Source organism: Chanodichthys erythropterus, chromosome 16, assembly GCF_024489055.1.
Source record: "Chanodichthys erythropterus isolate Z2021 chromosome 16, ASM2448905v1, whole genome shotgun sequence".
Lineage (NCBI taxonomy): Eukaryota > Metazoa > Chordata > Actinopteri > Cypriniformes > Xenocyprididae > Chanodichthys > Chanodichthys erythropterus.
This window is the reverse complement of record NC_090236.1, coordinates 26,315,492-26,337,454: the sequence shown is the minus strand read 5'-3', so window position 1 is coordinate 26,337,454 and position 21,963 is coordinate 26,315,492. Positions and strand designations below refer to the sequence as shown.

The window sequence follows — 21,963 nt, the reverse complement described above, 5'->3', positions numbered from 1 at the left end:
TCGTGCTTGCCTTAAACAACATAAAAAAGTTCAAACAGCTAATATAACCCTCAAAATGGATCTTTACAAAGTGTTCGTCATGCATAGGCATGTGACGGTATCAAATTTTCATGTTACGATTAATTGCTGAAGCTTTTATCACGGTATACGGTATTGTTAGTTTTATCTCAGGTCCATTAAATAAGTTCTTTTGAACTAAGAAATTAACATTCACTAAGAATAATTAATGCTTTATAAGTATTTTTCATTGTCAGTTTGGTAATAATGAATTAACATGTTAACTAATGAAGCCGTATGTCTCAACGTTTTACTGAACAATAACAAATAATCAGAACATTTCTAATCATTAGGGCATGTTGAATATTAGATTAAAATATATGTTTGAGGCATTTTAAAAACTTTACCAGCGCAATTGCTTTGTTTATGGGGTTTCCGGGGTAACTGCTGCATTTCTGCTGTTCCATCAGCGGCCTCTGCTGTCAGAGAGTGAACGTACACTTTCATTCAGCGCGTCTTCTTCACTCGTTGCGCCATGTGCTTCTCGTGCACGTTGGGCTTGTTTACATCTGAGCGTGTGCTCTTTTGACGGAGAATACAGTGGTGTTGTGCATTTTATACGGTTGATGGGGAAAGTATTCTTAAATGCATTATAAAAATTTTAATAATTGGTAATAAATTATTATATGTGGTATTTTGAAATGTCCATGATAACAATATCGTGCATATTCATTATCGCGATATATCGCATTACCGAATATCGCCACGAGTCTAGTCATGCAGCAAATCTAATCGCGTAAGTACAGTGTTTATTTTGATGTTTACATTTGATTCTGTATGAGTTTGAGGCTATGCTCCGTGGCTAACGGCTAATGCTACACTGTTGGAGAGATTTATAAAGAATGAAGTTGTGTTTATGAATTATACAGACTGCAAGTATTTAATAATGAAAATAGCGACGACTCTTGTCTCCGTGAATACAGTAAGAAACGATGGTAACTTTAACCACATTTAACAGTACATTAGCAACATGCTAACGAAACATTTAGAAAGACAATTTACAAATATCACTAAATATATCATGTTATCATGAATCATGTCAGTTATTATTGCTCCATCTGCCAATTTTTGCTATTGTCCTTGCTTGCTTACCTAGTCTGTTGATTCAGCTCTGCACATTCAGACGTTACTACTGGCTGCCCTTGCGTAATGCCTCGATCATGGGCTGGCATATGCAAATATTGGGGGCATACACCCCGACTGTTACGTAACAGTCAGTGTTATGTTGAGATTCACCTGTTCTTCAGAGGTCTTTTAAACAAATGAGATTTATATAAAAAGGAAGAAACAATGGAGTTTTTTAACTCACTGTGTATGTCTTTTTCATGTATGGAACTCTTGTTATTTAATTATGCCGAGGTAAATTCAATTTTTGAATCTAGGGCACCTTGAAATAGTTTGGAGTCAGTATGTTTTTGTTTTTGTTTTTTGTTTTTTTTAATTAAAGGGTTAGTTCACCCAAAAATGAAAATTCTGTCCTTAATTACTCACCCTCATGTCATTCCAAACCCGTAAGACTTTTTCATCTTCTGAACACAAATGATTTTTAATGAAATCTGAGAGCTTTCTGTCCCTCCATTGACAGCCTACGCAACTACCATTTTCAAGCTCCAGAAAGGTAATAAAGACATCATTTAAGTAATCCATTTGACTCCAGTGGTCTAACCTCAGTTTTATGAAGTGACGCGAGTGCTTTGTTTTGTGGGAAAAAGCACATAATTTAGCACTTTATTTACAAAATATTAATCTCCAACGCGTCTTCATGCAACAACGTCTTCTCTCACATCAACATAACACGCAAGCGTTATGGTGCTCTTTTGAACACGCGTTGGAGATATATTGTAAATAAACTTTAATACTTTTATTCAGCAAGGATGCATTAAATTGATCAAAAGTCACAGTAAAGACATTTGTTACACATGATTTGTTTCAGATAAATGCTGTTCTTTTGAACTCTATTATCAAAGAACATAGATAACAATATGAAATGTTTCTCGAGCACCAAATCAGCATATTATTAAAGGATCAGTTCACTTCATAATTAAAATTTCCTGATAATTTACTCACCCCCTTGTCATCCAAGATGTTTGTCTTTCTTCAGTCAAAAAGATATTAAGGTTTTTGAGGAAAACATTCCAGGATTTTTCTCCTTATAGTGGACTTCAACAGTTACCAACGGGTTAAAGGTCCAAATTGCAGTTTCAGTGCAGCTTCAAAGGGCTCTACATGCTCGTCTTGCACTAGCTCTGGGATGCGCCACGCATGACAAAAAACTCCATCTCATTTTGTCTTCCTACTTCAAAACTTTCCGATATAATTTTTTACCTTTTTTTGTTAAGGCCATTTGACTTAGTCTTTGCACGTTCGCTTTGTAGACACTGGTTCGGTACTTCCGCTTATGTAATGCATGTCCTTTCCATCGCAGAGAGGTGCAAGATGAGCATTTGTGGTTAAAAAGTAAATAAATGTTTATTTTTTTAGAAAATGACTGATCGTTTTGTTAGATAAGACCCTTATTCCTCAGCTGGGATCGTGTAAAGCCCTTTGAAGCTGCACTGAAACTGCAGTTTGGACCTTCAACCCGTTGGTAGCTGTTGAAGTCCACTATATGGAGAAAAATCCTGGAATGTTTTCCTCAAAAACCTTAATTTCTTTTCAACTGAAGAAAGAAAGACATGAACATCTTGGATGATATGAGGGTGAGTAAATTATCAGGAAATTTTAATTCTGAAGTGAAATAATCCTTTAATGATTTCTGTAGGATCATGTGACACTGAAGACTGGAGTAATGGCTGCCAAAAATTCAGCTTTGCCATTACAGGAATTAATTACAGTTTAAAATATATTAAAATAGTTATATTAAATTATAATATATTTCACAGTATTACTGTTTTTTTTTTATTATTGTATTTCTTTTTAATTCAAAAATGAAGTCTTGGTGAGCATAAGAGATTTCTTTCAAAAACAACAAAAAATCTTACAACCCCAAACATTTTTAAAAAGGTAGTGTATGCTTTTTAAAGTTAAAGTTAAATTAACCATTATCAGAAATAAACATTTAAAATTTCCAGTCTCGCTCATTTAGGATGAACCAGAATTATTGATGACTCATCCTGCACTGTACAGATTATTGTCCAATCAGATGCTCTCTAGAATGCGATTATTCCTCCCCCTAATACCTCCTGCAAACAACTAACAAGAAGCAAATAAACTTCATAAACAATAGCCAGAAATAGAAGTTTCCTGTCCAAAACTTCCTGTTTCTATAGGAAATAATACATCAACACAGGAAAGAAACATGTCCGATAGGCGATTTCATTGGGTCTATAAATCTAAAGGTAAATAAAATAATGTGAGAAGGAACAGGCAGTAATCTGCTTTTCTCAACATTTGTGGTTGTAAAATGTGCTGTATGTGGACTTGGGGGGAACATGAAGTAGACATAAAGGGAATGGATAGCGTGTGCAGTGTGGAAGGTTGTTCTCCAGTGAGGGCATCCTCAGAGCCAACCTGTGGTGTGTGTGTGTGGTTGCGGCCTGCAGTATATCCAGCCCTCAGTGAGAGCAGATCTCGTCTCTTCTCAGCCTGTCCACAGTAATGTCAGAGCGGTTCTTCCAATGACTGCCTCTGCGGCTTTGATTTACACCAACTCCGCCTTAAACACTGCGGATGGGAAGACGTTGTAGCCACTGCTCAGTATAGACCATCTAAGCCATTGTTTCTCTATTCGCCTACAATTTGGTCTTGCAAACAGCAGAGGTGTTAAAGGGATAGTTCACTCAAAAAGTTCCATCGTTACTCATGTATGACTTTCTTCTGCGGAACACAAAAGAAAGTATTCTGTTTTTGTCCATATAATGAAAGTCAGTGCTGTCCAAAACAGCATTGTATTCAGTTGACTTTCATTGTATGGACAAAAAAACAAGACCTTTTTCAAGATATCTTCTTTTTTTTTTTCTGCAAAAGAAAGTCATACAGGTTTGGAATGAAATCAGGGTGAGAAAATGATGACAGAGTTTTCATTTTTGGGTGAACTATCCCTTTAAAAGTGCTTATTTATCCATCCAAACATCCAAATAAATACAATACTCACATAATCCGACACATGCATGCAGCATGCATGACGAACACTTTGTAAAGATCCATTTTGAGGGTTATATTAGCTGTGTGAACTTTGTTTATGCACTGTTTAAGGCAAGCGCGAGCTCCGTGGGCGGGGAGCGTGAGCATTTAAAGGGGCCGCAACCTGCATCGGCGCATTTCTAATTATGCCCCAAAATAGGCAGTTAAAAAAAATTTATTAAAAAAATCTATGGGGTATTTTGAGCTGAAATTTCACAGACACATTCAGGGGACACCTTAGACTTATATTACATCTTGTAAAAAAACGTTCGATGGCACCTTTAATGTTACTCACACCATTGGTTGAGCCAGAACGTGACATATTGAATCAGTCAAACAAACAGGCCAATATTAAACTTGGAGAGGAGAAAATATTTTAAACATCAGAAAAATTACACGCTTCACCTTTAAATGTCATATTAAACACGACATATATAAAGCTTATAGGAAAATTTAGAGTAAAATGACAGAACCAAATTTGCAAACTCTCAATTTATTCAAAGCTTGAAACTAAACCCACATGAATTGTGGGTGGTCATTTAGTCTCCACATGTTTGCATTTTACAAGGGCAGTTTATAAAATGTATTGTGGACAAACTCGTGAGTCCTTTTTTTAGATTAGCACTGAGTGCTAGCAAGGCATTTTTGTGTCTTGAGTTATTTCATTTTAATGTGCATGTGTGGCTCCTCATTGTTTGCCACTCCTGGGATGGAAAAGTGCAGCCACTCATTTGCTCCATAGTGAGTCATCAATGCTTACGGTGTATCAAACAGAGCGCTAAACTTGCCACTGTTAGAAGTAAGTAATGGGGCCATTTGACTGAGGAGAAGTGGGCAGAGCAGCTTCAGAGCTGTCAGATAGTATTGTTCTGAGAGACGGCCCTTTCCTACCAGCACTTCCTCACTGATAACCTCACATGATTTTGAGCCATGCTGCTTGTGCTGTGGTGTGTTTTTATTGCAGAGTAAAAGCATATGTCAGCTTGAAATTTTCAATGCTTTGTATTTTGGTTAAGAAAACTATTCTGAAACCTTCTTCTGAAGCTATTTATATGGGATATTTGGCATCAGCAATCCTTACAGTGGTCTTTAGCTGTTGTTTATGCCCCTTAGTCTGATCCCCTGAACATTCCAATTGTGATTAAATGTGTTTCAGAGAGCAGTTCAGCTTTACACTTTCAAAGATCAGTTACTTTAACTGGAATGTAGCACTTGACCTGTACCAATTTGATGCAGAGGAACTTTTGAACTCCATCATGAGTTGCATAATGCTATTCTTGTTAGGTTGCATAATAATGGTAATGACAACAACAACAATCATATTATTATTAATAATAATAATTCTTATTATTTAATTATGCTGTTATGTAAGATAATGCTATTATGTATGCCGCACAACGGCAATAAAGATTGGTAGTTGCTTATTTTACACAATAAGACCTACCTGACTATTGAAAGTTATCTTAAGTTATAAGTTATTACATATATACAGGCTAGGCCAACATGGCTTGGCAAAAAATATGTTCGGATAACGTCTTCCTCTGGCATTCCAAGGAAATTAATATGAGTGGAAAATATTTTCTCCCTTCTACCACGCTCACTCTGTTCTCTGTGGTGTCTCCTCCTAGCAGCAACGATTGCAGCCATGTCGCAAAATGGGTTAAGACATGCTTTTTTTGCGCGTTAAATGGCGCAAATACCAGTAAATTGACTAGCGCAAACATTAGTAAATCGCGTTGTGTGAGTCATTTAAATAGTCTCCTCCCCTAAATTTTGTGTCTGAAAGGGAAACTCCTACAAATGCATATGCAATAAGGTCAGATGCAAAAACAACTCAGTCCATGCCTTTTCAGCACGAATTTTGCATTGCGTGTCTTTAGTAAATACTGACAGTAGTTTTTTAATGCCAAAAGAGGGTATGAGCTGGCGCAAGCTGTTAGTAAATCTGACCCTTATTTGGTAATGACGCATTAAATTGATCAAAAGTGTCAGTAAAGGCTTTTACATAGTTACAAAAATATTTAAAGTAAATACTGTTCTGAAAAAAATGTTTCCACTAAAATATAAACAGAGGCTAATTACACAAAGTAAAAATAGCAGTATTTTCTTAGCACTAAAGGTAAATAGTTGTTAGATGCTTAGTGCAAATAGTGGAAGATACTATGTGAACCTCAGAGTATTGTTGTAATTATAAAACAATATGCAATAATAACAACATATTGAGTGTAAATTATTAAATTTATAAAAATAATTAAATGGACGTTGCCTTATTAGGACAATAAAGCCCTCCCTACACCTACCCCTACCCCTACCCAACAAACACTTTATTCCTACTAGGAGGCACTTTATTTTCGGTTGTTTTCTTCATTATTATTTTAAATAAATGCCTTTTTGATCTGATATGCAGTGGGAAAAGGGAGAAGAATGACTTTGGATTCAAACTCAGATCCTTCGCATCAAGTTATCCGCCATCTACCTTGTTCTCCTCACCCCTGCTCCTGTTATAAGATGGGTTTATTTTGTAATTTTGTCTGGCCCAACTAGACATTAGTGGATGGAGTTAGTTTTAAAAGCTTTTGACAACAAGGTAGCTGTTTGCTCTTGTTGTAAATAGACACTACAAAAATATCAAGTAGCACAACTGTTTTCAGCATTGATAATATCAAGAAATGTTTCTTGAGCAGCAAATCAGCTTTTGATTTCTGAAGGATCATGTGACACTGAAGACTGCAGTAATGATGCTGAAAATTCAGCTTTGCGTCACAAGAATAAATTACACTTTAAAATATATAAAAAATAGAAAAATGTTATTTTAAATTGCAATAATATATAATATTTTCACAGTATTCACAAATTAATGCAGCCTTGATGCACATAACAGATTTATTTTAAAAAACATCAAAAAATCTTTCCAACTCTAAACTTTTGAACAGTAGTGTATCAAAATGGCATGCTTTAACCATCTGATTAGTCCTCTACCATGTTACTGACACAGTACTTTCATTGTATGTAATAAATCAAGTTGTACATGCAAAGTTGCCAAAAAATGCACCAAAATACAGTTATTTGTGTACTGATAACATCTTTTGTTGAAGGTGTGTTTTCTTATTTTAAAGTTGATAGCCAGGCCAAGCAAGAGCATGGACAAAAGCTGGATTGATTTTATCAGATGTAATTAGCCTAGCAGGCTTTGCTAGTCCTGCTGGAAGTAATCATTAGCTTCTTGCTAGCTACATCTTTAAGGAACATATGTTCTCTGTTTTAATCCCGGAGCTGTAAACTACAACTCTTAAAGATGACCCAAGGAGCTTTTCATAAGCCTGCATGCTTCTTAGTATACTTGGATGATACCCATGATTTTGGCTAAGACCATGCTGATTTATCATAAGAAGTTTGTTTTAAATTACATGTCAAGGTTATTCCAAAACAGGGCACTCTCAGCTGTTTTTAATTAAATGAGCTGATGGGAACATAGTTCTCTTACATCTGAATTTTTCACCGTAGAGTTCCCTTATTTTTTACAGTTTGTTAACTTATTAGCAATGACAGATGTTATACATCACATCGAATATCTTTCATTCCCCAGTTTGAACCTTGAAATTGGTGTTTGAAACAGTCATCCAGGTTTATGATTTCTATCCCTTCAATACTTTTCTCCCTAGACATTACACATAGGCTCTTACTAAGCTCGAAATAGTTTTGAATTCCTGTATGAAAGACTGTGAAAGTAAAAACGTACGTCAGGCCAGTGGAATTCACTCTCCTTGAATATGGGATTGAAGGGAGTGCAGACTGACTCCCCTAAGGAGGAGAAGTCTTCATTAGATTAGAAAATTGTTCTATACAATGTTGGGAAATGGTCAGTGGTAGACATTTTATTAGCTTCATATTCATATATCAGTCAGTCTATGTAAACAAATGAAGGAACACTTTGTGCTGAGGTTGAATAATGCCCTACTGAGTGCATTTCAGGTCTATCACACAGTGTTGTAAGGCAAAGTTTCTCAAATTTGAAAGCTCAAGGGCACAAAGTTGGATCCCATTACATTTTTTTTTTTTTTTTTTTTTTTTTGGAGGAAATTTAACCCTAAAATGCTTAACTCTATTACATATTCATGTACAAATTCACTTGTATGTTGGGTGTGTGGTATGCAGTATAACCAAAATTTATGTCACAGTTAAAGCATTGTATTTAATTTTGTAGTTTTTTTTGCAATAAATTGAGCTCAAAACTGTTTTATATATTACATATGTCTATTTGTACTAATGAAATGTTCTCTTTAAGTTAATATCATTTGTTTTATTATACTATAGATTTCTGCTCTTTGTTGGATGTTTTAAATTATGTCACTGATGGTGCAAATGGTAAAGCCGAATCCATCATTGTACCATCGCATGGCATATATGGTCATACCAATTGTTTGTGATTATTGCTGTTGCAGTTGCCACCATGATGACGTGGCACATGGGCCACAAATATCGCAGGTGGTATAGACTACCCTGTTACATGAAAGGGACGGTCACAGTAACCGAACACGTGGTGTTTAATCACACGTGGTAACAACTATTAAGGCTCTCTTGCACCCTAAAGTGCCTTTCTTGCTAACAGTGATCTGATATAGAGGGGTTTATGTTGCTGTACAAAGTGCGGTTCCTCTTAGTCTTCTTTTCATGCAGAAATCTGATCTCAGCGTCTGAAGCTTGCTGGAGAGAGAGGAGTCAGGGTTGAGTTGAAGTTCATGGTGAGAGATATGTTTCCATGCTGTAGAGGTGTCTCGGGGTCACACACACACACCCTCATACTCACATTTATATTCATCCATCTCTTTAATGTGGTTGCTTATATTGGTACAGAATGACTGATACAGCAGATAATATCTTTCTGTTTCAAGAAGGACTGTTGATGCTCACAATGCTAACATAAATATGAGGAGTTTGTTTTTCCATGTTTACATTAGATGTTTCAGTAAGACTTTCCTGATTTAGCTAGATCAAGTGTGCCTTTAAATTTAAAAAAGGTGGATTTGTGGTTTAGTTTCCATACCTGGAAACCTGGGAGTTTATGGAAAGAGTTAGATTTTAAGACGTTAAAGGATTAGTTCACTTTAAAATGAAAATTACTCCAATCTTTACTCACCCTCAAGCCATCCTTAGATGTATATGACTTTCTTCTTTCGGAAGAACTCAATTGGACTTATATAAATAAATATCCTGATGCATCCATGCTTTATAATGCTAGTGAATGGGACCAACGAGTATGAAGTTGAAGAAAGCGCATCCATCCATCATAAACGTACTCCACACGGCTCTGGAGAGTTAATAAAGGCCTTCTGAAGCAAAGTGATGCATTTGTGTAAGAAAAATATCCATATTTAACAAGTTATAAAGTAAAATATCTAGCTTCCGCCAGAAGATATTTTTCTTACATGGAGCGTCAGTTACGCTTTTTTCACAAGTTGAATATGGAAGGCGTAGGACGTAGCATAAGTGTTTTGAACTGCGAGAGGCATTACACTTTCTTCATAAGTTGAATATGGAAAATCTGGCGGAAGCTAGATATTTTACTTTATAAATTGTTAAATATGGATATTTTTCTTACACAAATGCATTGCATTGCTTTATTAATCCCATGGAGCCGTGTGGAGTACACTTATGATGGATGGATGCACTTTCTTCAGCTTCATACTCATTGGTTCCGTTCACTGCCATCATAAAGCCTGGATGCGTCAGGATATTTATTAATATAACTCCGATTGTGTTCATCAGAAAGAAGAAAGTCGTATACACCTAGGATGGCTTGAGGGTGAGTAAAGCTTGGGGTAACTTTAATTTTAAAGTGAACTAATCCTTTAAAACCTAAAAGAAGACATTACAAGGTCTCTTTTTGTCTCTTTTGGCTTTACACTTTAATTTTCAAATAAGCAGCAAGTTGTAAGGCTATTTGAGTGAGGCATAAAACAGATATAAACTGACATGTTTTCTTTCTGCATTCCTTGCCAGGCAGCTTTATTGCTCTTTAGTTGGGCTTTATGTCAAAATCTGCACCCTGCTGAGAATGAATTTTGTAAAAAGCCTGTAGAATAATACACAATAGATACACTAGATAGATTACAGTGTGAGTGAAACAAATGTGACTAGTTAAATATGGATTTAATATATTAATGCACACATGGAAATATCAGGAAATTATATTTCCTGGTGATTTTATTGTTTATTCATTTCTATGGCCTGGACAGTTTGTTGAAATCATAAACATGCTATAGAGAACTTAATGCTAAGTTCTGAAATTTGCTAAATTAATTTTCTATAAAAACAATATTTTTAAATCCTTATCCACTCTTCATGACTACAAAGGTAATGGAAAATACATGGAAATTCATTGGCCAAAAGAAGTGGGAACACTGAAAATGGATTATTGCATGTTTTTTTTTTCGCCCCCCTGAGCACGATAGGTGGGTGTGACTGTCAGATCAAGCGGATCTTTCATTACAGACATGAAAAATCATATCAGACATCTGAGGTAGTCTGTGGCCAACAGTTTCACAGCTGTTGCTTGGTCAGTTCAGATCCTGCTTTGCTTTTGATTTCCTGTCTTTGCTCTAGAGGTAGTACTGAGCACCTGATGTGAACTGAGTAGAGCAGTTCAGCTTGCACTTCTTCTGAGAGACTCCAGTTCAAGTCCAAGTTTTATTATCTGAGTTCTGGACGGCCTGGTCTCGACAACTTTTTTTTGGCATGACACAGAGTGGGTGTTGGAGAGAAGTCGTTGGTAAGGAGGTATGCGGTGCAACATGATAGGATTTGTGAGGTTCCACCCGGAAGATGGCCTTCAAAAGTGCGTGCTGAATAATACGCCTCATCTAGACTTTGTGCGGTAGTGGGAAAGAGATGTAACAGTCTTTTGAACTCATCTGCGGCTCTTCCAAGAGAAGGCCAGCCAGATTTACGAGTCCAGAGCTGGATTAATGGTGTGGATAAAACAAGATCTGAGAGAGATGTTGCTTAACTGCTTATATTTCTTCAAGTTTTTGTGACTTCATTATCCTGCAAAATCCATTGTGCGTTATAATCTTTGGAGAAGTGTTTAGACTCTTTAAAAAAAAAAAAAAAATCTGTGAAAAAACTTTGAAAGGCCACATTATTTTGGTGAATCATTACAGTGACCTGCATTAAAGGATAGATCTGAGCTTCATCATTGTGTCCATAAATTATTATGAAAATAATTTGAATGCAGATGTGCATGTTAATCGAGAGGACTATACCAAAATGCACTGCGATAAGTTCATAACAAAAAAAACATCCAAGATGGTGGATAAAGAAATGTTGATTTGATTTTTTTTTTTTTATTATTTTAAAATTTGATTTACTTCTATTTTCAGCATCATTACTCCATTCTTCAATGTCACATGATCATTCCAAAATCATTCTAATATGCTGATCAAGAAACATTTCTGATTATTAACAGTGTTGAAAACATTTTTTTTGTATAAATTGTGATGCATTTTTTAGGATTCTTTGATGAATAGAAAGTTAAAAGAACAGAATTTATTTGAAATAGAAAGCTTTTGTAACATTATAAATGTCTTTATCGTCACTTTTGAACAATTTAATGCATCCTTGCTGCACAAAATAATTTAATAAAAATATTATTGACCCTAAAAATGAGTACATGCACTATATTTCATCTGTTTAAGAATTAAATTTGGGTCGGCTGAGTATATTTATGCTTTTTAGAGTATGCAGGTTTTAAATTAGAGCCAATATCTAAGACAATAGTTATACTGTAAAAGGAATATAATACAATTAATTTCTCCATTTGGCAATATTTCCCACTAGTTGGTTTCGCCCAAGTACCAGTGGTGTTGAAAGCTGCTCAGCAGCAAAGGGAAGTGATTTGTTTTTCAAGGGAAATGTCCCGCAGGTGCCTGTGTTACAACCTTTCCCAACACAAGGTTTGCCTGTTTAACAAAACAATATGGATGGATTCGGACTGCTGTTCCGTTTTAACCTCTGGATGCTTTAAGTCAAAGAGTTTCCCTGAGTGTCATGACAAACCTCTTTGGCAATGAGGAGGAAACAGGTTGGGAGAGTATGGTCACAGCAGAGGTGAGAGGGACCTGCATTAGGAGAGCTGGCGGATCTGATTTATCCCAGGCCTTGGGTTTTAGGTTGTAGGTATATTTTCTTTGTCTGCCTGTTTTCACTGCCGAAGAGTTTCAACAGTAGAAGTTTAAGAGAGGAAATTCATTTGATGTCCATAGACACTTGGCAGAGCACTGCATTCAAAGATTCCCATACTCAACCACACTGTTTTTCTTTCCACAGGGCTTAAGTTTTTGCAAGTCTGTGAGAGGTTTGGTAATGGCACTGGCACTGCTACAGGTTTTCAATGCTTCAGTCATTCTCCTATTGCTATTTTCCTCCATACAGTGCATTAGTAATACAAAGGCAGATGTGCACATGGTATTTCTGAATTCTAGATCCATAATCTCTTGAACACTAAAGTAAGTTTGTCGTGATTTAAAGTGCAAGAAGACCTGACCAGTCATGACAAGTCTCAAATCAGTTAAGAACGTGTTTGAAGATTCTGAGCCAGCTACTTTAAACACTTGTAAGCTCTTCTAAAGACTTTCATGCCAAATGACAGGATGATTACAGCGACCGCAGCGCACCCCTGATTAGTGAGATGTAGTTATGTGAGGGCAGAGTGGAGAGGAGAGGGATGCTTCTCTTATGTGGAGAAAGAGTAAACAAGACCCCCGCTGGCCCAGTTGACGGTGTGGTGCTTTGGTGTGGCATTTATGTAGATACCCAGTCTGCCATCTTTTTACTTCAAAACTACCATTATGGAGGTAGGTGTGGTAGAATGACTACTGTGCTCTAAAATGGCTTATCTAAAGTCTTGTGTAATTGTCATTTCCAGTAAAAATGGCAGAGAGGAGAATCATCAACATTTGTCATTATGCGTCCCTGACGTGTATGTTTGTGGAGTGCACAATGTCTCCACTTGGAGTACAGAGACCTTTGTCTCTCACGGTTATTTCCTATCATGGGGAACAGTAGGGAGAACAGGAAGTCAGTAGGCAGTTATTTCCATTGTGCCCAACTACCCTGGTGAGGTCATTGCTTCCTTTTAGGAGGCCAGGAGCTGCTTTATAAGAAGTTTAATCTGCTGTATGAATGTGAAATAATATTGGAATCCTTTTATATGGACTTTTTGGTAGGTTAGAGAATAAAAATGTGAATAAAATAAATGTAGTTATGAGTCAAAATGTGATTCTAATGTTTGACTATTATTGCCATTGACCATTTAAAGCAGGAGTGGACAACTCTGACCCTCGAGATTCATTTTCCTGCAGAGTTTAGCTCTAACCCGAATCTAACACACCTGAACAAACTAACCAAGTCTTCAGGATTACTAGAAAGCTATACAGGCAGATGAGTTTGGTTGGAGGTTGGAGCTAAACTCTGCAGGAAAATGGATCTCAAGGGCCAGATTTGCCCAGCCCTGACTGTTTGCCCAGGAATAGTCCACCCAAAAATGAAAATTCTGTCATCATTAACTCACCTCCAGATCATCCAAAACCTGTATGATTTTCTTTCATTTGTGGAACACAAAACAATATATATATATTTTTTTTTTTTTTTTGAAAAGTGTCTGTTTTTTATTTGTTCATACAATTAAAGTCAATGGGGTCCGGTGTTGTTTGGATTTTTTTTTTTTTTTTTTTTGGGTGAACTATCCCTTTAAAAACTGTGAAAAGTGAATCAATAGTATTAAAGAGTCAGTTCACCCAAAAATGAAAATTCATCATTTATGTTGTTTTAAACCTGTCTTTTGTGGAGCACAGATGGTTTTTGTGGCCATTGACTTCCATTGTATGCACAAAAAAAGACCTTAGATAATTCTCAAAACTATATATTTTTTATGTCACACAGAATATAAAAGACATACAGGTTTGGAACAACATGAAGTTAAGTAAATGTTGACAGAATTTTCGTTTTACAATCCTTTTAATACTATTCAAATTGCAATTTTCTTAGAAGTGGAAAAAGTCCCTTTTCACTCACATATACAGTGGAAGACAGATAACCTAAAATATTTCATCCAGACTATGAAAGAGGACAGGTACTCTGTAGAAGTACTCCAGTCTTTTTCTGGATTAACAGTATGCTTCGATTTAGCCATGAAATGCACGGCCCAGTCTGCAGATTAGCTATTTCAGGTTTTGGAGATTACATCAGCATAACACTAACAACAGTCTGTGAATAATGAGCTTTGAGGCCAAATGCTTTGGCTGCTTTCCATGTATAAAGCGGAGGGATCATTCATGTCCAGCCTGGCATCTGACAGCCAATGTGAGATTTGGTTGCTTAGTGGGCCATCCAATCAAAATTCAGTATGACTAGTTTCTTAGATTTTAGTTAATCTGTTAATCCTCTGCCAAGACCCATTTAAAGATGTATTTGTGTAGAAACGTCATCTCTGTGTTCTTATGGAACAACTCATTCATTGTCATTGAACAACTCCAATCATTGTCTTCGCTTTACTGTTGCTCGTATTTAATTTTCTCCGGACGTCATCTGCTAATGTAGAAATTTGTGTGCAGGCAAGAGTGTACATGTGGTTAATTTGTGTAAAGGGGCCCAGGCCAGGCAAGGGTGATCAGGCTTCAGACTGTTTCTCCAGATCCTCTCTGCTTTATGCATCACCAGGCTGGCTTTCCAAACTGAGGAGGGGAGAGAATGAGAACAGGGCAGACTGGTTAGGAACATGAAATGCCTTTCCTTCTCCTCCTTTACTGTGGCAAAGCCCTGGTTTGAACACCAGATGTTTGAATATTTCCTTTATGATGTTTTTGATTAAATAGGATGAATCCTGTGCCCATAAGGAAGAATATTTCTAGAACAATATTTATGGTGACACAGTTACTTTACTTCTTTTTAATATGATAATTAGAGAGTGAAAACATCAAAGAGATGCAATGGTTTGAGTTCTCTGTATATTGTTATGAATAAATGCACGCAGTAAAATGAACAAACAAAACGCAAATTGTATGCTTATGCCAAAACTGAACATGATTTTCTGCACCTATTGCTTTGCAAATATTTAGCTCACACATTTGTTCCACCATTTTTTTTCTAGTAGTGTTTTTTTTTTTTTTATATGCAGGATAAAGCAGAACGCATATGAATTGCTTATTAATTTACAAGTTAGTGTCAGAATAAAGTGGGGTAACATGAGTGATTAGTCCATGTGTTCGCTGGTAGTGCCTGAACACAGCTGCTATTAAACGCACAAACGCTGCAGAGCCCCAGAATCTCGCATGAGAAGCTCCGAAGGCATTTTAATCAAAACAAGATGCCCCTCTAGAAGCTGGAAGGGGCACAGCTGAGACATATGCAGGACCAGCGTCTGTCAGGAACTGTGGTTAGACTGACAGATGAGCCAAACGCAGGGAGTGCCAGGTCTGTCAACAACCTCTGATAGAGCTGAACGACTTAAATGCTGCTGCTGCAGATGGAAAGATCCATCTCTGCTGTCATGTACCCTAGTACTTTTACATTTATGATTATTTCATTTCTTGGTGTGACGTTTGAGCTTAAAAGTTCTGACACTGAAGAAAACAAGTTTTGCTGAATCAAAGTACAGTTTCTGGCCCCCGACACCACAATGTTACAAGTTCCCGAGGTTGCGATGTGAGATCAGATTACTATCTGCTGCCAGAGGTCACGCTCTGTGTCAAAGTGGAAGAGACACGTCTGAAGACATCACATTTATTTATTTTTTTTAACTAAAACAATGAATTGATGGTGAGATTTGAGACCTGAGGCCGTGAAACTGAATTTGCAAGCAGAATACAGAGTGGTGAATTGCGGAATTACTGAATTTCAGTTTTCTGAAAACTTGTTGGCTCACTGGTTGCACTCACAGGTACCTCCTAAACTGATTTCCAACAGGTTTCTGATGCAGCATAATGGATCTACAACAAAATAGAGAGAGCTTTGGTGATAGTAATGTTAATATTTAATTACCACAATGCTAATTTCACTTTAAATTGTCAAATGTTGAGCAAAAACTAAAATTATACAAAAACTGACCACCAGCGGCAACTTTCAGACACCGTTTTTTATCTTCAGCCCTACTGCCAGAATTGTTTGTACAGAATAGTGAGTGATACAGTGAAACAGGGCCTAAAATCAACACTCGCCAAGTGCCAAATGCGTTGGAGTCAATCACCAGTTGGGCAGTAATGTAATATTTTTATGAATTCTACCAATGCAATGTTGTGAAAACATGAACGTAAACAAACGTGAATGATGCTCTGGACAGTTGACAGGCCAGCACTGCATCGTCACAAGAGTTTAAATCTTGGCAATTTAAATATTCAAGCGCAAGAAGACGCAAAAGGGAATCCAATTCGTTACTCACTCTCTGTGTGGAACAGTGTTAATTTTGGCAGCCATATTTGATTTAGTCTTAGTCTTTATCTTCCCATGAAAATGCTCTTTAGTATTAGTCACATTTTTGTCATTTTTGTCTTTCATATTTTAGTCTTGTTTTAGTCGATGAAAAGTCATTGCATTTTTGTCAAGTTTTAGTCAAAATACAGTTACCAACATTAATTTTGGTAGCTATTTTATACGTAGTTTTTAAACAAAAGTCATTACAATTTTTCTCTTTAGACCAGTCCATTTAAGCTTATGAAAAATGTGAATCAAGGTAACAGGCTGTAGCAGTAGCACTTCTACATATCCCTTTTCAGTGGTTATCAAACTTTTTAGAGTGTCGTACCCCCTGTTAGTGAGTTTTTGAAATGAGCGCATGCATAAGAACAACCCCCATCCTTCACAGCTCATTTCGAGGGAACGCCTCCCAAAACTCGTGCACGAGTATTGGAACATGAGTGTTTGTTTACCACCGGCATTCGCTGTGATGTGTTAGTGGATTCATTATGTCGGACTCACCGCAATCTGCAGTTGTTACTCCTGTCTCCGGACAAAAACATTGCATGCGGCGCCTGTAGAGTGTGGAAAGTTACTGGAGCGCGCAGCCGCACTCGTCTCTCACAAGGAACGTCACGTCAGCGATTGACAAGCCAGAAGGTCAATCGTTTACGCGATGATCGCTTAAACGATTGGCTGATGTTTTTAAGGCCCTACCTCGTGCACAGATGATGCATATTAATATTATTCCTTTCAGTGCACCTAATAAATAGTCTTTTATCAGTTAGTAAAGACAGTTTCAAGTAATCTTGCAAAAATGTATAAAAACATCCTCTTTAAGTCGATTTTTCTAATGCATTTTTGTTACCTTTATAAATACCTTTATAAAATAAATAATGCTTTAAATAAAAAAAATTTAAAAATCAGTAAATACAATGATGATAAAAACTATGTGATACTTTTAAATATTACATTAAAACTGCTCGTAGGTGGCGGTAAGTCACTGTTTTTATGAGTGAATCATCGAGTCATTCATTCTTTCAGTATCAAAGCAAGCGGCTGTATTTATGAATGGGTCATTGAATCATTGACGATTCGTTCAAAGCCGCAGATTCATTCACGAAACAGCTTGTGTGCTGCAGTTCTGCCGTGGCTTTTGTTGCAAAAATACCGACAATATACTGTTTAAAATGGACATCACTTAATATTACACCTTTATTTGTTGAACTGTTGTGTAAAATCAATGTCACATTTGAAATCGTGTGGATATTCGGGAAACATTGCATTCTTGCTGGTATTTGATCAACATTAAAGCTGCTGTCCGCGATTTTTGGCCCTCTAGCGGTTAATAAACAGAACTGCATGCGTCTTGCGGAGGAACATTCTAGCCGGAGCTACTTTTCTCCGTGAATGTCTATGGCGAGTCACGCAGTTACTGAGATACTCTGCAGCGAGTCCTACGAATCTGGTCTGACATAGTCCGAATATAAACACTTATTTTAAGTGTACCATAATGATTCAGGATAAGACAAAAACACGGTTTGGAAAATGGATTCATGTTGTATATTCTCATTATATAATTTTTGTAAATCTTTAACACAAAAAAAGTTGCGGACTGCAGCTTTAAAAACAATAACTCAGAAAGGTATGTTTTTATATCAAAGAGAGTTTTAATCTAAAATCTCTATGCAGTCTGTGTTTATATTTGTTCTTCATGCTAATAGTGCTAAATCCACACATTTACAAAGGTATTTTGTCGAGAACAGCACTAATGTAGCGCGATTTGCTGAGGTGGATGCAGTCAGTTTTGACCGCGAAAGATTAGGTAATTTGACTGAATGTCGTTTATTTACGCCATTTTACCTGCTAGAAATACATGCTCAGTTTTAATGTCATTTTAAGGTGAGGTAGAATTAAATGAACGACAAAGCATTTTGTTCACGTACGTCAGTTTGACAACCTCTGCTGGATATCAGCCTCCACTTTGGTCGCAGATTTACTGTGCATTCACACCGCCGCCGGCGAGAGAGTCAAAGTGACAGGAAGTCATTCATTTTCAATGAGAGCTGGCGGCGAGCTCCAGCGAGAGCGGCGCGGCGCGTCTTGGACGACTAGCACTTAACCATTAACATAAAAGCCACACTACACAAATGGCTTTTAATTGCTTTATTTCGTTAGCAAACATGTTAAGATAATTCCATCTATCAATTTCTTACTTTCACATTTAAAAGATTTCATGAGGTTAACTTATACCCTTCTTGTGGTCAGTCTGCACAAGATCAGTACTTAATTGCTTTGCGGCCCGTTTAAATAACGTTTAAGCATTCGATCTACGTCAGAGCGTCCATGAATCGTTCGACAGCGTTGATGGCAGGGCAGCCAGAGCGAATTTTGATGCTCTCGCCAGCAGCGGTGTGAACGCACAGTGAGTCAGCAAACGAGCAGCGCAATATACCAACTGAATGACACTTTAATTTAAGTAGAAAATCTCAAACGAAGATCGCTGAACTGCAGCTTACTTGTCTGTGTTTTCAGATCATCTGCGCTTCCTCAGTGTAGAAAGAGCGCATGTGCGTGGTTGCCAGATTGCAAAGATTAAGTAAAATATGTTCTTTTAACAGAAAATCTCTGATTGGGGGTTTAAATTTTGGAAATCTGGCAACCGTAAGCATGAACGACAAAAATAAAATGTAATTTCAAAAGAGTGATTTTGGTAAAGTTTTTACTCTTTTAGCCACTTCAGTCTTTTTCGTCAACGATATTGTATGTGTTGATTTAGTTACAGTTATCGTTTAATGATATTGGTGTCTTCTCTCATCGTCTAGTTTTAGACATGGAAAAATAGGTCATCAGCGAACATCTTTCGTCATAGTTTTAACGAAATTAACACTGGTGTGGAAAGTATTGTGGACGCACACATTTGAAGCGTGCCCAGAAAGTTGCGTCTTAGACAGCGTGCAAATACTGAATTGAGTTCTCTTTCATGTCTTCTTGCACTTTAATGGACAAATTCACAAAAAAAAAAAAAATGTCCGTCTCGAGTTTCCTTGTAAATATAGTTGGTTTAAAGGTACAATTTGTGATATTCTTTTCCGCTAGAGGTCGCTAGAAGCCTATTCAAAACAAAGGCGTAGTTTGATGACGCCAAGTTTTAGAGCGGAAACTTGGGACATGTGGTCTCCATCTCAACGGACGATGCAAAAGAATAGTGATTGGAGTCTGGAAGAACTCATGTTCGTGGATGCGATTATTAACGTTACTGTAGTAAGAAGCTGAGCAGGAGCGAGTGTTGCGGGAGCTGAACAAGGAGCTGGAGCGATTGATCAACACACGCCTCACGAGCAGCGGGACTTTTATTATGACACAGTCGCCAGCGCCGCTTCCGCTTTTCCGGTCATGAGTTTACGGGAGTTGTCCTTGTCGACAGAACCAGCGGCAGATGGTAAACAGTAATTATGTTCCATAAATAAGTAACACAATCCACCATAAAACGTGCAAGAAGTAAATAAGGAACTGCTTGAAGCAACTAGTGGTTTGCTGGACGCTAGACACTACTTCCGCATTTGTCCACGGCACTGTTGTCATGTGGTTTCTACGTCAGTAAAGGCGGTAACAAAGGTAACTGACGTCATTGACAGGCGACTGCACTGCCCCGTGTCACTGTTTAGAATGGGAATTTTCTCATGATTTACAAGTAGTTGAAAACATTAGAGATATTGTTTGTAATCAGCTGGACAAAATATATAACACTAGCCTAGTGGTTTTTGGATATTTTACTGCAAAAACTTTACATATTGTACCTTTAAGTGAACGTAAACAGTAGAGATAGATGGCATTAGAAGTGTATTGGATCCGTGCATTATGTTTTAAAGTGACGGCAGCCTAATATTTCTGCTGCTATCTGTTTTTAATGTTAATCAAACAACAAAGGACAAAGAAAAAAGTCATTTACTGCACTTGACTGAATAAATTTTGTAACTGTAATAAGGATAAATCTGTTTAATTTATACAGTGAAGACTATCCAGTGTTATTTTACATTTTGATTACTTTATTTAATGTCTCTACCTGAAAACTACTGTTACTTGTCTTTAATAATGTTTTAAATTTATATTTGACAGTAAAGGATACACCTTCAAAAACTGATCAGATGAACGTATCTCAGTAGGCAGGATCTTACACAATCATTGGATTCTGACATACCTTCCTGACTCCTTAAGCTGCCTGTGGAGGCAGCATTTTTCAGCTTTTGGACACAATCCAAAATTCAAAGACAGTTTTCCACCCAGGTCCACAAAAGTTATTTTCTCAAATGTAATGAAATATATGAACCCTCAAACTAAAGTGTTTTTTAAACTTTGAAAACTGTTATTCAAATACTTTTTCTCAAATTAAAGGTTTGCCAAAACATTTTGTGGAACATACTCAGTGTTTTTCTCACCAGTGAGAGGGAAATTGAAAACCTTGAGTGAAGTATGCTTTGAACAGGGTGGGAAAATTGCTGTTGCTCCCTTTATATACTCTGGTATCAGGTAGCATTTTTTTTTTTTTTTTTAATATGTGGGGTACATAATAGCTTTAGGTTTTTTCAATGTATTGTGAGTGTGATGGATTATATAACAACATATTTGCAACTTTGACTAATGTGGTGTTTGCAATCTGCCTTGCACGTTTAACGCAACTGCCAGAGCTGAATTTTTAGTTTTGGCTAGTGGTGATTCCCCTGATAGTGGTCTGCGTGGAGCTGTGCAGTCATCTGTGCATGAGTAAACAACATGAGTGAGTGGGTCTGACCTCCCGTTCACCCTCATTCCAGACCCATTGGAGTCTGCTCAAAACATGGAAGCTGACCTTAACTCCAAACATCTCATTTTCATCCTTCAAAAGGTAGAAGATTTTAACTGAGATTATGGTTAAAGGGTCCTGTCTTAAGATAACCAATCTGCATTAGGCATATTTGCGAGCAATTACCCCTGGAACACTCCTGAGATGAAACAGGACTTTTGTTGTCAAATTTGTAACCATGATTCCCTCCCAACCCCTCCTTCTCTGTGCAGTTTTTCCATTTGGTGTTTTCAAAAAGACTGTGAGAACATAGCATATCTATCAGATTTAATTATTCAGAAGCAGACTATGAAGTATGTATGAATAAAGGTCTTAAAGTTCAACAGCAGGAAGCTTTTGTAAGAGGAACAACTAATCAATCCCAGAGCTGACAGCTGTGCAATTAATAATGATTGTACAGGCCACATGAGCCGCGTCGTCTCAGATTATAGAGGTGTGCAGGAAAACATTCCTGGCTGACAGCGTTCAGAGGTCATTGAGTGACGGGATGCTGA

General features: G+C 37.1%; 1 protein-coding gene across 2 annotated transcripts in view; it reads left to right on the top strand.

Moving 5' to 3' along the window:
- fbxl7 (F-box and leucine-rich repeat protein 7) overlaps window positions 1-21,963 on the top strand; it is a 43,257-nt gene that overhangs the window by 9,151 nt on the left and 12,143 nt on the right. The gene's annotated exons all lie outside the window — the stretch shown is intronic.